The sequence below is a fragment of the Rhamphochromis sp. 'chilingali' genome (genome assembly GCF_963969265.1).
Source record: "Rhamphochromis sp. 'chilingali' genome assembly, chromosome: 11".
Taxonomy (NCBI): domain Eukaryota; kingdom Metazoa; phylum Chordata; class Actinopteri; order Cichliformes; family Cichlidae; genus Rhamphochromis; species Rhamphochromis sp. 'chilingali'.
Window position 1 is genome coordinate 9,210,073 of NC_137938.1, and position 12,567 is coordinate 9,222,639.

Genomic DNA, 12,567 nt, shown 5'->3' on the forward strand with positions numbered 1-12,567 from the left:
CAACACAGAAGAGCCACCTCCACAGGACAAGACTCAGCAGTCCATCTGCATCTTAAGGATAAAGGACACTCTTTCGAGGATGCCAATGTTCACATTTTGGACAGAGAGGACAGATGGTTTGAAAGAGGAGTGAAAGAAGCCATCTATGTCCACTGTGAGCGACCATCTTTGAACAGAGGCGGGGGTTTACGACACCAACTCTCTGCCATCTATAATCCAGTTTGGAGATCCCTTCACAGACGCCTTAACGCCCACTCACATCCTGGGCCATCTGATCTCAGGAATTCGCATGATAAGGTGGGGCCAGGTTTCACAATGAACACACCCGAAACTCTGGCTGATTGGGACCCACGCCCAGTTTCCCACCTTGGCTCAGGCGATTAGAGGATCATCAGGGGGTCCTTTTGTCCCTCTGTGGGGGGTCACTCCCACTAGGTTTATATCTGGGACTCTCCACCATTTGACCTTAGAACTGAAGAAGCTTCTCGGACGAGAGGTGAAACGTCTTCAAGCAACTTAAAGAAGTCCAGACGCTTTTCTTTGCAAGCTCCTTTGACTACGATGACCTGGATGACTGAGAACCTTCACAGACATTTCCTATCAGTGCTTTGAATGCACAGACTAGCCTGGAATAGGTATTGTTTGTTCTCTAAGTGTTGATGAATATTAAATTAACAATTATGATACATGAATGAGGATAGTGTTAAATGGTTTTAGTGGTTTCATTTCCCCTCTTAATAAAATATAATGAAATCATTATGCCTGCATATTTTCATGTCTTATGTAAAAAAGAACATTGTGTTGTTCAAAAGAAGACATTTTTCTCCAAAACCCAGTAAATATACCCTTTCTTCTCATCACTGTATACCTACTTATATATTCTAAATAGATCTGTATTTCAAAATTTGATATGAGGGAAATTTTGTTCTGGGTTAAATCTGACAATATTTACCAAAAGTGGTTTCTGGTTTGTTGTTGTGAGCCTTTAATCAAGCTTCTAATGTACAGTTTTCAATGTGGTGGAAGCAAAAATGAAAACTGTGGCCAGGTGAGGAGAGTTATTCTTATCCATAGGGCCCTGTGTTGTTCAGCTTAGTCTTCCAGTTGTGGAGTTGTTACTGACTGCGTTTAGGGATGGGGGGGTTGCCCTGGAGCAGATGCAGGACACACTGGAGAGATTACATCCCTTAGGCTTAGGTACACGTTGGAACCCCCACCCACCCAAAGGAGCTGGTGGAGACAAGTGAGATGTCAGTTTTCGAGCAGATGGAAGAAAGTGCAGTGTATAACTGCACTTGAGTTTAAATAGACAAAGAGTCACCACAGATCCAACAGGGAACATCCAACAGTCTGCTTTCCTCTCCGTGCACCTCGCCCAGCACTGGTGTCTTTGCCAGTCACAGACCAGAGACGCCAGGCCTGGGCAATTATGGCAATTTTTGGATGACATCAGACCAGAAAATGAATGATTTCATTTAGCTGTCAATTTTTTTTCTGGATCTGCTGTAGGATGCAGAACCTATAATAGAGCATGTCAAAACAAAGTGGCAGAAATGTTTAGGCGTTCACATCTGTAGTTGGCTGGAAGGTAATCCCAGGCTGGTGGGGCTGGTTTGTCTGTTAATAATGACCAGTGTTCAGTGGCGGCACTCGCAAAGAGTAGGCTCGAGCTCCCTGAGAGGTTGGACCACCCAAAGACTTTAAGAACATCCTTGTACCTTCAGCTGTGTGTAAGTCTCTATTTACCGCCACACACACACACACCAAATCTGCCATATCCAACACTATTTTGGCAGGTGCCGCAGTTTCAGGCTACCTTTGACCAAAATAACTGGTGGTGCCACTGCTAGACACAATCCAGCCAAAATAACCAAATGAGTGAATAAACTAGAAGGAGAAGGAGATGACTGACCCAATTTCTGAGAACAAAATGTAGCATTATTTTATGTGCAGATTATAAAGAAATCTTTCAGTCTGCAATTGAAGTAGGGTCAATACTCCAAATATGCCTTCAAAGACAGAAAAAAACTGGAAAGGGATATGTAAAATATGTACTATAACTTATCCAGAACCATCAATTACACACTGGCACTCTGGACAGACACTGAGTCATTTGTATAGTGTGTCTGCAAAAAGATCCTGTGGTTCTTCCAAAGGCTGCGATTTGATCTCTGAGCTCTTTTTCGTTTGTGTTTGAGCTTCTGCTTTATGCTGACAAACAAGTTCATAAAGCCTCTCACTGCAGACTGAAAGAGGGATGGGGAAAGTCCTTCAAAACACAGAAACAAATCAGTTAGTCGTGAATGGAAGCGCAGCTTAGACGGATGCTGCAGTTTTTGGATGGGAGGGTGGGATTCAATCCCCGCTGTCTGTGCTGGAGAACCTGGCTGTTTGCAAACATCCCAGTGCATGAGCCCTTTAGATGAACCTGTGAAACTGACAAAGCTGAGTTCCCATGCTAGCAGGCTGAATTGTGTTAGTGTGTAAATCCCTTCTTAGTCTCATTTCCTTTTCAAATGCTCACTAATCCAGTTACTGCACCATATTTCAAAAGCTACAAAATCTATTACACCTTTCCTCTGCATTTGCAGCTATTGCCGAGCTTTCTGTTGAACTCTCCTTCTACTGTGTTTTAAGAGAAGCTGGAATGGAAACTTTGTGTAGTATCTCTTCCTGCCATACACAATAGCACATCTGGCTTTGTTTAAACATTGTAGCGTAAGTTATCAGCAGAGCTGTAAGGCAGACCTTTATCAGCTGATTAATGCAACTAGATACAAATTTTTAAAAAGTTTCCCATAACATAAGTGCAGTTGCTGATGTCTGGACTGGACTTCCTCATTTGTGACTGAGAGTTAACAGATCTGAGAGAGGATGTCGTTTTTTCCAGCAGCCTAATCAAGCAGCTGATGTTTTTATTTGGCAATGGATGCCCTTCCTGACACAACCTTCCCCATTTATCCAGGCTTAGGACAGGCAATAAGAGCACACTGGTTTATGAAGCCACGAGTGGTGGGTGGGGGGGGGAGGTCTGTGGCTTCATCGCTGCCATAGCTGAAGCTGCCAGGTAGGAGGGAAAACAGGACCACAGAGAAAGTTCATGGATGTTGGTATGAGTGAAGAGGGTGCAAGGGTTAAGATGAGAGGGAGCAGGTCATCTGCTGTGATGTCCCTCATCATCATTACCTCTTCATCTTCCAGAGCATTTGTCTTGTCTTCTTCGCCTCACCCACAACCAGTCACAGCAGATGGCTGTCTTTCCTGAGCTGGGTTCTGTTGGAGGTTTCTTCCTGTTGAAAGGGAGTTTTTCCTTCCCACTGTCGCCAAAGCACTTGCTCATAAGGGTGTCATCTGATTGTTGGGGTTGGTTCTGTCTTCTCTGTAATATTGTATAGTCTTTGTCTTACAATATAAAGCGCCTAGAGACAACTGCTGTTGTGATTTGTTACTATATATTTAAAACTGAATTGAAATTGAATAATAGCCAGAAGAACAAGAAGAATCAATTTTCTGACACAGTTAGCATACATGTGCTCTCTTACTGAATATGCCCATTTACAGAAATCCACATTTATTCTTATGTCAGTTAGCAGGTCAGAGTGAGTACAGGTAAACCTTTGGAAAATCATACATAATGTCCAGAAGAGTTGTCTCCAATTACTTAACCCTAATGGATCTTCAGGATCTGCTACATGGAAAGAAGCTGCTACAGCAAGAACTTTGTGCTCCTGCATGTTTGTGAAACATATAAGATTCTCCAAGCGTTAAGGAAAGAAATGCAAAAATGACTAAAAGCAACCAAAAAAAAGACAGTGGTTTCGTCAGTAGGCCTTTTGTGCTTAACTGGGGGAAAAGATGTGTGAAAATGATGAAAAAAAACATTTGATCAAAAGATAATGAACAGCTTCACTCTGAGACTGGCTGAAACAAAACACTGATTAATGATATCATTAACAGTTGTGACAACATTATTTAAACCAATTACCCCTTAAACTTTGTATTTTATATTTGATCTCAGGGTATGAGAGGTTTTTTTTCTCTCTTTGGGGGTTTATCTGGTCTCTTATTACGTTATTTGTTCTTTTAGCTTCATTGCTTCATCTGCCAGGTTGCTTTGTCTTAAAATGAAAACTGTTTTAAAACTTTTTTCTCTGTCTTCTTAATTGAAACATTACACGGTAGCTTAGTAAATGCAGCATACTGACATGTCACAGTATATTTTCTACACTGACTATTTAACGTGAACTTCTTCTCTCCACTGCTTTGTGGAGAGAAAAAACTAACAGGACAAAAACTAACATCCAAAAGCAAGAAAATCAGGATGTGATATGGAAAAGAAAAAGATGAAGAAAATGAGCTTAGTTATCCAAACATCTTTTGGCTTAGCTTATTTCAAGTCTGTGGTGGATTTAATGTTTCCACATGAGACTCAGCTGCCCAGAGGAAAAGGAATTTTGTCCAATGAACTTCTATTGAGGAAATAAATATCCTCTTAATGGCCTTAACCTACCGCCTACTGGTGTTGGCCAGAGGGGCCGATGGCGCTATATGGCAGCCTCGCTTCTGTCCGTCTGCCCCAGGGCAGCTGTGGCTACAACTGTAGCTGTGTATGAATGTGAGAGTGAAGGAATAGTGGTATTGTAAAGCGCTTTGAGGGGTCCCGAAAAGTGCTATATAAATGCAATCCATTATTATTATTATTATTATTTAGAGGTCACCCCAAGGTTAACCTGGGGTCTATCTATCTACCTTGGATTATTAAGAATGCATGAAGACAGATACAGGATATCTGTTTGTCCTCAGGAGGACACAGTGAAGCAACAGGAAAACAAAAAGATTATTAAGACAAGGAAAAGCAATGTTATCCAATCTGTGTCTGCAGAGCTGGGGAAACCAGGTTATTGGGTTACATCACTTGGCTGAAGGCCAGAGGATACCATAAGTCTGCCACAGCATGCTTTAGCAGGGCTGTGTTACTCGCCCTGAAACTTTAAATGACGTTGAAAATGTAGTTATTTGTTACTTATCTGTTTAAGAGAAGACTGTTAAATACAATGAAAACAAAAATAAATTGTAGGAGAATCACATCAGTTTCACCACTAACTGGTGGACAAACCTCATTTCAGGTCAGTTAATTGTACCAGTAAGGATTCAATGTCTGAACTGCAACAAACATTTAAGTTGCTTTAAAGTTTTAAACAAATCCATGTAATGTAATGTCTACACTATCTAAGAAAAGATAGAAGCTTGTTAACTATGGTACATGATGATAATGAGATGTGAAATATTTCATTTAGCCCATATTTGGGAAATACTTCTGATGATATTTTGAATTATTATGAAATATATATAATACTAATCACAGCCAATCACAGAGCTAACCTTCCTAATCACTTTCACTGGTTTCCTGGTGTCACCATATCTGATGCTGCTCCCTGAGTGGACCACAGCTCACCACAAGTGACTGACAGAAAATCTCTAACATTTATGTGTCCCCTTCCTTAGGAAACCAGGTATTTTCCCGGTGGGCCGATGGTGATTTTTCATTTTTATGGGCCGATGTTTTTTTTGTGTGTGTGTGTAACGGTATAAACAACGAAAGGTGGTGCATTGGCCAGATGCTGGCACATGTGTAAAAATAACTTGTTCAGTTGTTTGGTGGTGGCTATGGGGGAGCTTCCACAGAGGTCAGCAGGTGGATGAGGGAAGGGGAGGCAGGAGGAGCAGAGACCCGAGGTGGCCGCCGGTCCGAGTGTCAGGTGAACTGAACTTCAGGTAAGAAGTATAAGTATATAAGTATATAAACCAAGTTTAGATGTAGTTTATTTTCGTTGTGCTGACTTTTTACCGTCAGTTACAATAACTTGTACTGCGTACTAGCTAGCATGACGGAGTTTATATTAAAGCTGGGTGGGTGCTATGATGTTACTGATAGTGAACTTTATTTTATTCATAAGGTTAGTTAGTAGAGTTGCCAACTGTCCCGTAAAAAACGGAATCGTCCCTCATTCAGAGAAAATATTACGCGTTTCGTTTTGAGCCGCAAAGGAACAGTTTGTCAGGGACTTCAGCTAGAATGGAAAAAGACACAAAGCTGGAGTTATTCTGTCGTTACGCTGTCAGCTGCCTCTTCTTCTCTCATTCTCTCCCTCCCTCTCCTGTTTCTACTTCAGTCATGAAACTGATCAATGATCAGCTGATCGGCTTTTCTCTCCTGCTTGTTTATCGCCCACTTTGCGCCAGAAACAGGAAACCAGCGGATGTCGTGCTAAACAACAGCAGCACGTTTAAGCTTGATCAGCTGTTGTTAGAATTTATTTAATATTAATTTCTAGTATCTGTCATGATCCTGGGTCCTTTTGACCCAGCATTTTGTGTTTTCTCTTCGATTTTGGTTCTGTTCTTCCTTTGTTTAGTGTTTACTCTGTTCTGCCCGTGTGTTCCTGTTTTATTGTGAAGGTCTGCGTCTTATGTGAGTGTTTTCAGTTTGCCTCCCTAGTCTCGTTATGTTAATCACTCCCAGCTGTGTTTCCCACCTGTGTGTAATCTCCCTGTGTTCTCTGAGTGTATTTAAGTTGTATTTTCTGTCTTAGTAATTGCTGGTTCGTCTGTGTTGTTTCCCCTTGGTCTCCCTGCGTCTTCCCATATGTATTTCTCCGGACCTCCCTGCATCCTCGTTCTGGTTTGTCTTATTAGTTTACCCAGTTTAGATTTCCAGTTTCATGTTTTGTCGCCACCGCTGTTTGTACTTACCCACCCCTGTTAATAAACACTCACCTGCACCAGAGCTGCTGCCTTTTGGGTCCTTCCTACATTCCACACGGCTTGCCCCGGCAATCCGTGACAGTATCAGCTGATGTTTGCTGGAGCCACAGCTGTAAAAGCTGCTGGTCATGATATTGGTTTGGATGTCTGATGAGAGGGAAACATGAAGATGAAACCAGGAGATGTCCTTACTGGATCATCAGAGCTGAACAGGTGATGGAGAAACAGGTTTACCTTTTAGGTCACATGAATGAGTTGAAGGGAAGTTATGAACTGTTTCTGAGAGACAAGTAACACCAGGATCCTTTTCTATGTAGCTGACAGCTGGTAACTGTGCAGGGGCGGATCTAGCAAAGAGACCATAAATGACATTTGCATTTTCTGTTGTACAGTTAATTTGCTGTTATGGATAAAAAGTGTCTTTTTTTTGGTTTCAAAATAGCTGATAGCTATTCGCTGATAGCTGCCAACATCTGCGAACAAATAATTCTATAAAGTTGTTCTATATAGTGTGTAACTGTTCATATAGAGCGTTATGATTTATTGCTAATGCAATCATATGGCACATTGACTTCTGAGGAAATTTTAGATGGCACTCATCATCAGAAAGGTTGCCTACCCCTGTGCTGCAACCTGCTGGGGGTGATGGGAGAGAGATAGAACAAACAACATACTGTGGAGGAGAGCCTTTAAAATAAAGCCATGCTAATACTATCCAGCGAAAGCACGACTGAATCCTCATGTGCCCCCTGTCCTTACTTTGTCCAGATCTGATGGTATTAGTCTCTACAGTCTTGTGTCCAATGAGCCTGATACCAATGGTAAATGGTAAATGGCCTGTATTTATATAGCGCCTTACTAGTCCCTAAGGACCCCAAAGCGCTTTACATATCCAGTCATCCACCCATATTCACACACTGGTGATGGCAAGCTACATTGTAGCCACAGCCACCCTGGGGCGCACTGACAGAGGCGAGGCTGCCGGACACTGGCGCCACCGGGCCCTCTGACCACCACCAGTAGGCAACGGGTGAAGTGTCTTGCCCAAGGACACAACGACCGAGACTGTCCAAGCCAGGGCTCGAACCGGCAACCTTCCGATTACAAGACGAACTCCCAACTCTTGAGCCACGATTGCCCCATGAGCCACGATTGCCCCATGAGCCACGATTGCCCCATGAATGAAGAAAGTTGTTTTCATATCTATGTGTTCTGGTCCTCACTTCCTGCCAGGGAGATAAATATCTAAGCACTGGAAAACACAGCGTCCAAAGCACTCAACAGACTGACCAAAGTCAACAGAGCATACTGGATAACTCAAATATTAAATCCTCTTATAAATAAGGAAACACTGTGTCAGCTGGGTATTTGAAAAAGCAGCTAATGATGAGTTACAGACTCTGTGGCATAAAGGAAAATTGTGTTTTCGAATAGTTATTTTTCTTGGGGTTCTCCTGCTCATGTCACAGCTTTTAACAATGAACTTTAAACCTTTTTGGTGGCGAGACAAAATGATTTCATGAGAAAGAGAACTGCTCAGTTTTATGTCTCACTGTAAAAACTGCTCGACAGTACAAGAATTAAAATTATCAACAAAATAGCTGGAACACACAATGGCTATTACATGCTCATAACTCACTCCCCTTTGACTGTTTAACAAGTGTGGCTGGATGTTTCGAAAAGCGTTCAAGTAATAAAATGGAAAATCTGTCGTGTTCATCCCAGGGACCAGAAAAGTTTTATCTTGGGAGTCATCACTCTGTGTCACCAGGAACAGATTTCTCAGCATTAAATGTCTCATTCAAACTCATTTCATATTGTTTTCTTAAAATTAATACAAGTGAATTGTGTGATTTCTTACATGCATCTGGAATCATTTCTTCCTCTGACAGCCTCTGCCATTTATGAAATTTATACTCGGATAAGTGAAGATGGATTGAGTTTTATTTTTTAATTGAAAGAAATACGGTTTGTCAAGCAACGTTTCCAAATCTGATCTAAATCAGTGAAAACCAATGTTTCACTAGATTTCAAAACATTGTCATTCACATGTCAACTCAAAGAAAACTTACAATTTAAAAAAGTTTTTTTTAAACTCAAATGATTTCTTTGAGAGTCCCGATACTGATGTTGATCCGTGTTACAGATGGACATGGTTGGAACAAAAAAAAGTAAAAGTAAAATGCGCATTGCCAAAGCAAATGTCTGATTCATGTGTTTTGACGAGGCCTCGTTTTCCATCTGATCTCAGCTTTAGATGGAGAAGAAACGCAGTTTGATAGAAATGTTGGTTTTGAGTGAGGAAACTGCCATCCTCAGACGTTCTCCAATGACCTTGGAGCAACACCAAGACGTGGAGCGTTTAATGATTTTGCTCGCATTAATATCAACACAAAGCCATGGAATTATTATAACCAGATCAGCCTGATGTGCTCAGCAAACTGGTAGCCAAAAAACTCCAGCCACTCGCAGCAGGAGGCAGATTGTGGGGGTTGAGCAGCCAGACAGCGGCGGTGGTTGGGAATACAGATCTGCTTTGAGACGTGGAAAACTTGAAATGTGGAACAATGACTTTTATTGGGCTGTGGGTAAACAAATCCACAACAGTTTGGAACCAGGTACGCATGCGTCACCCGCCTCTCCTCCTGGAAACCCCCTCCTGCGAGGATGTTCGGCTAGCGTTGATGAAGAGTGCGACGGGAAGGAGGACACCAGTGAAAGGAGCTTTCTTGATGGGCTCTCACATGAAAAATCTTGGAAATATAAATTTTAGAAAAACTGCCACCACAAGCTCCATTTGGTGGCTCGTCTAGAGCTGTTGATCTCATCATGTGAACTTCCACAGAAGATGGAAGTTCGCCCAGTTGCTTTTAAATAGTAGTTGTCAAAATTAATATTATTTCTGAGATTATAGACCATTTCCCAGGCTGAACATTTCCATCTTAAAAAGCCTCCAAATTCATCCAGTAAGACTGAACGGACCAAAGATGACTAACACGCCCCGTGTTAGTCATCTTTGGTCCGTTATTTAACAGACACTGGAGAAAATCACAAAATTAACATTTTTACCTCTGCTTAAAAAACTGTCAGGTTTGAAAGTTGGCTGTGACAAACACATCAATGATCCTGTGCCATTAAGTATCAGCCATAACTCGAATTACAACAAATGTGTCATCCTTTTTAGTCCAGTAAGAGCAGTAGGTGGTGCATACTTATAAAAGGTAGAGGAAATGGGACATTGATGATGGTTCAAAGATGAGCTACTGAAGCGGGTAAACATTACCAAAACCCAGCAAAAGTTTTGTCTTTTGGCACATCACAGTTTGTTGTGAAACACTAATTTCATCTGAACTATTTCTACACTATTACTTTTTAGCCTGTTGCAGGCTGATTCAAATCACCACTCCTCAGTGCGAGGTCCTGTGAGATCACTTTGTTTTTTTGTGTGTAGTCTTTGGCCTTCAGACCCTTTGTTCCAAATATAATATTCCAAATATTAGTAAAAAAAATGCAGATAATCTTACAGTATTTGCTTATTTTACTAGTAACATGTAACATTTTTATCCCAACAACAGTATAAATTATGCGGCATCCTTGTAGTGTGGATTTTTTCGTGTGCGTGACTGGGCGTGTGGTTGCAAAATAGCAGGCGATAGTTTGCCTCATACTGAAGGGTGTTGTGTCGTTGTGTTCTCATAAAATCATTTTTATAGCTGACTGAAACAAGTGGTAACGTTTGCTTTCAAATCTTTTAAATTCCTGCTGACAGAACTTTTTTTATTATAATATTATTTTTATAGACACTTATTTGTTTCTCTTAGGATTTATGAATGTGCTTTAGTGCATAAATCTTTAAAGAGATTTATGCACTAAATCTCAGGACACGGGAGATTTATTTGCAAAAATTAAATGCAATTTTGAAAGAGGATTTTAGCAGTGATTGTAGTAATTTAGCTGACTAAATGCTTATCAATTGCTGATAATAAAATGAGTTGACAGTCCCACCTGAGACATCATAATGTTTGGATGGGGACAGAGTGGCCCTCTCAGTGGGTAAACTCTACACACTGTAGCCATTCAGTTGGACCGGCTCACTGGATAAAGTTAGGATTGTTTGTCAGTGGGCTGTAATGCCAGGAATGCTCAGGGCTGCCTCCCCCTGTGTGTGTGAGTGTCTCTCACACTTCTGCCTCTCCAGCAGCTGTGGTGACAACTCATGCTCCCTGAACCCTGAGGTGAAATCATAGAGTCTATTCCTCTCCTGTGAGCTATCTTTGTACCTCGACACGCTCCTTCAGATTACCCCGTCCTTTAGCCGGCTAACCCAGACTGTTCACTTTAAACTCTGCGTTGGCTTTTCTAGTTTGTTCCACCAGCCCATAATGACATCACTCTCTAAACAAATGCACATACAGATGTACACGATCATTCAGGCCACTCTGATGATTCACAGCTTTGGTCGAAGTAGTGTCCTGAATCCACATCTTGCTTCTCTCCTTCGAAATGTGTTGGGGAGTTTAAGAGCAAGTTGAAGTTATTAAAGATACCTAGTCAGCTGTGAAAAACTTTAGTCTGGGCTAAAAAGTCAGGGCAGACTGTCATTTCTTCATCTTCTTATTGTGAAAACCTTGTGTTTCCAGATCTGGCAACTTAATAATTGCAGGCTTGCTATTTATTCATTTATTTATTTATTCATTCATTCTGGCGTAAAATCTAAAAAAGAAACTAAATCCACACACAAAAAAGTTGGAACGCTGTGTAAAATGAAAATAAAAAGAAGATATTTGCTAATAACCCCATATTTTAGTCACATTAGACCATAAAAACATTTGAAATGTTTAAACTATTTCATGATAAATATTAGCTCATTTTGATTTTGATGCCAGCAACATGTCAAAAAAAAAAAGACCCCAAAGGATGAGGGCAACAAATAAAAGAAACAGCTGGAGGAACATTATGCAGCTGATTAGGTTAATTGGCAGCAGGTCAGTAACATGATTGGCTCGAGAGCATCTTAGAGAGAGTTTCTCAGAAGTAAAGATAGGCAGATCTGTAAAAAAAAAAAAGGCTGCATCTTTAAAATGTGGAACAATTTCAAAATAACATTCAACAACAAAAAATTGTCAAGAATGAATATATAATCATCTGCATTCAAATATCATCAAAAGACTCAGAGAATCTGGAGAAATTGCTGCGCCATAGGGATAATGTCAAAAATCAGCCTTGAGGCCGACTGGCAGCACAGCGTTATAAACAGCAATGATTCTGTGATGTAAATCACTGCATGGAAGATAACTTCCTGTGAACACCGTGCCATCCACAAATGCAGATTAAAGCTCTGCCATTGCAAAGAAGCTGTATGTGAACATGATCCAGCAATGCTGCCGTTTCTGCTACGTCGCTCATTAGCTTTAAAATGGACTGAGGCAAAGCAGGAAACTGTTCTGTGGTCGGATGAATCAAAATTTGTCGGTATTTTTGGAAAGCACAGATGCCGTGTCATCTGGACTACAGAGCAGAAGAACCATCCAGCTTTTTATGAGCACTTCAAACGACTCAATCTCTGAAGGTATTGGGGTGCGTCAGTGCCGATGGAACTGGCAGCTTGCACATCTGAAGAGGCACCATCAATGCTGAAAGGCAAATACAGGTTTCCTATCCAGGCTATGTCTTTTTCAGGTATGGCCTTGCATATTTCAGCAAGATAATGCTTTATGCATTTATTGCAACAGCATGGCTTCATGTTAGAGGAGTCAGGGTGCTGAACTGGCCTGCAGTTGACAACTTTTACCCAATAAAAAC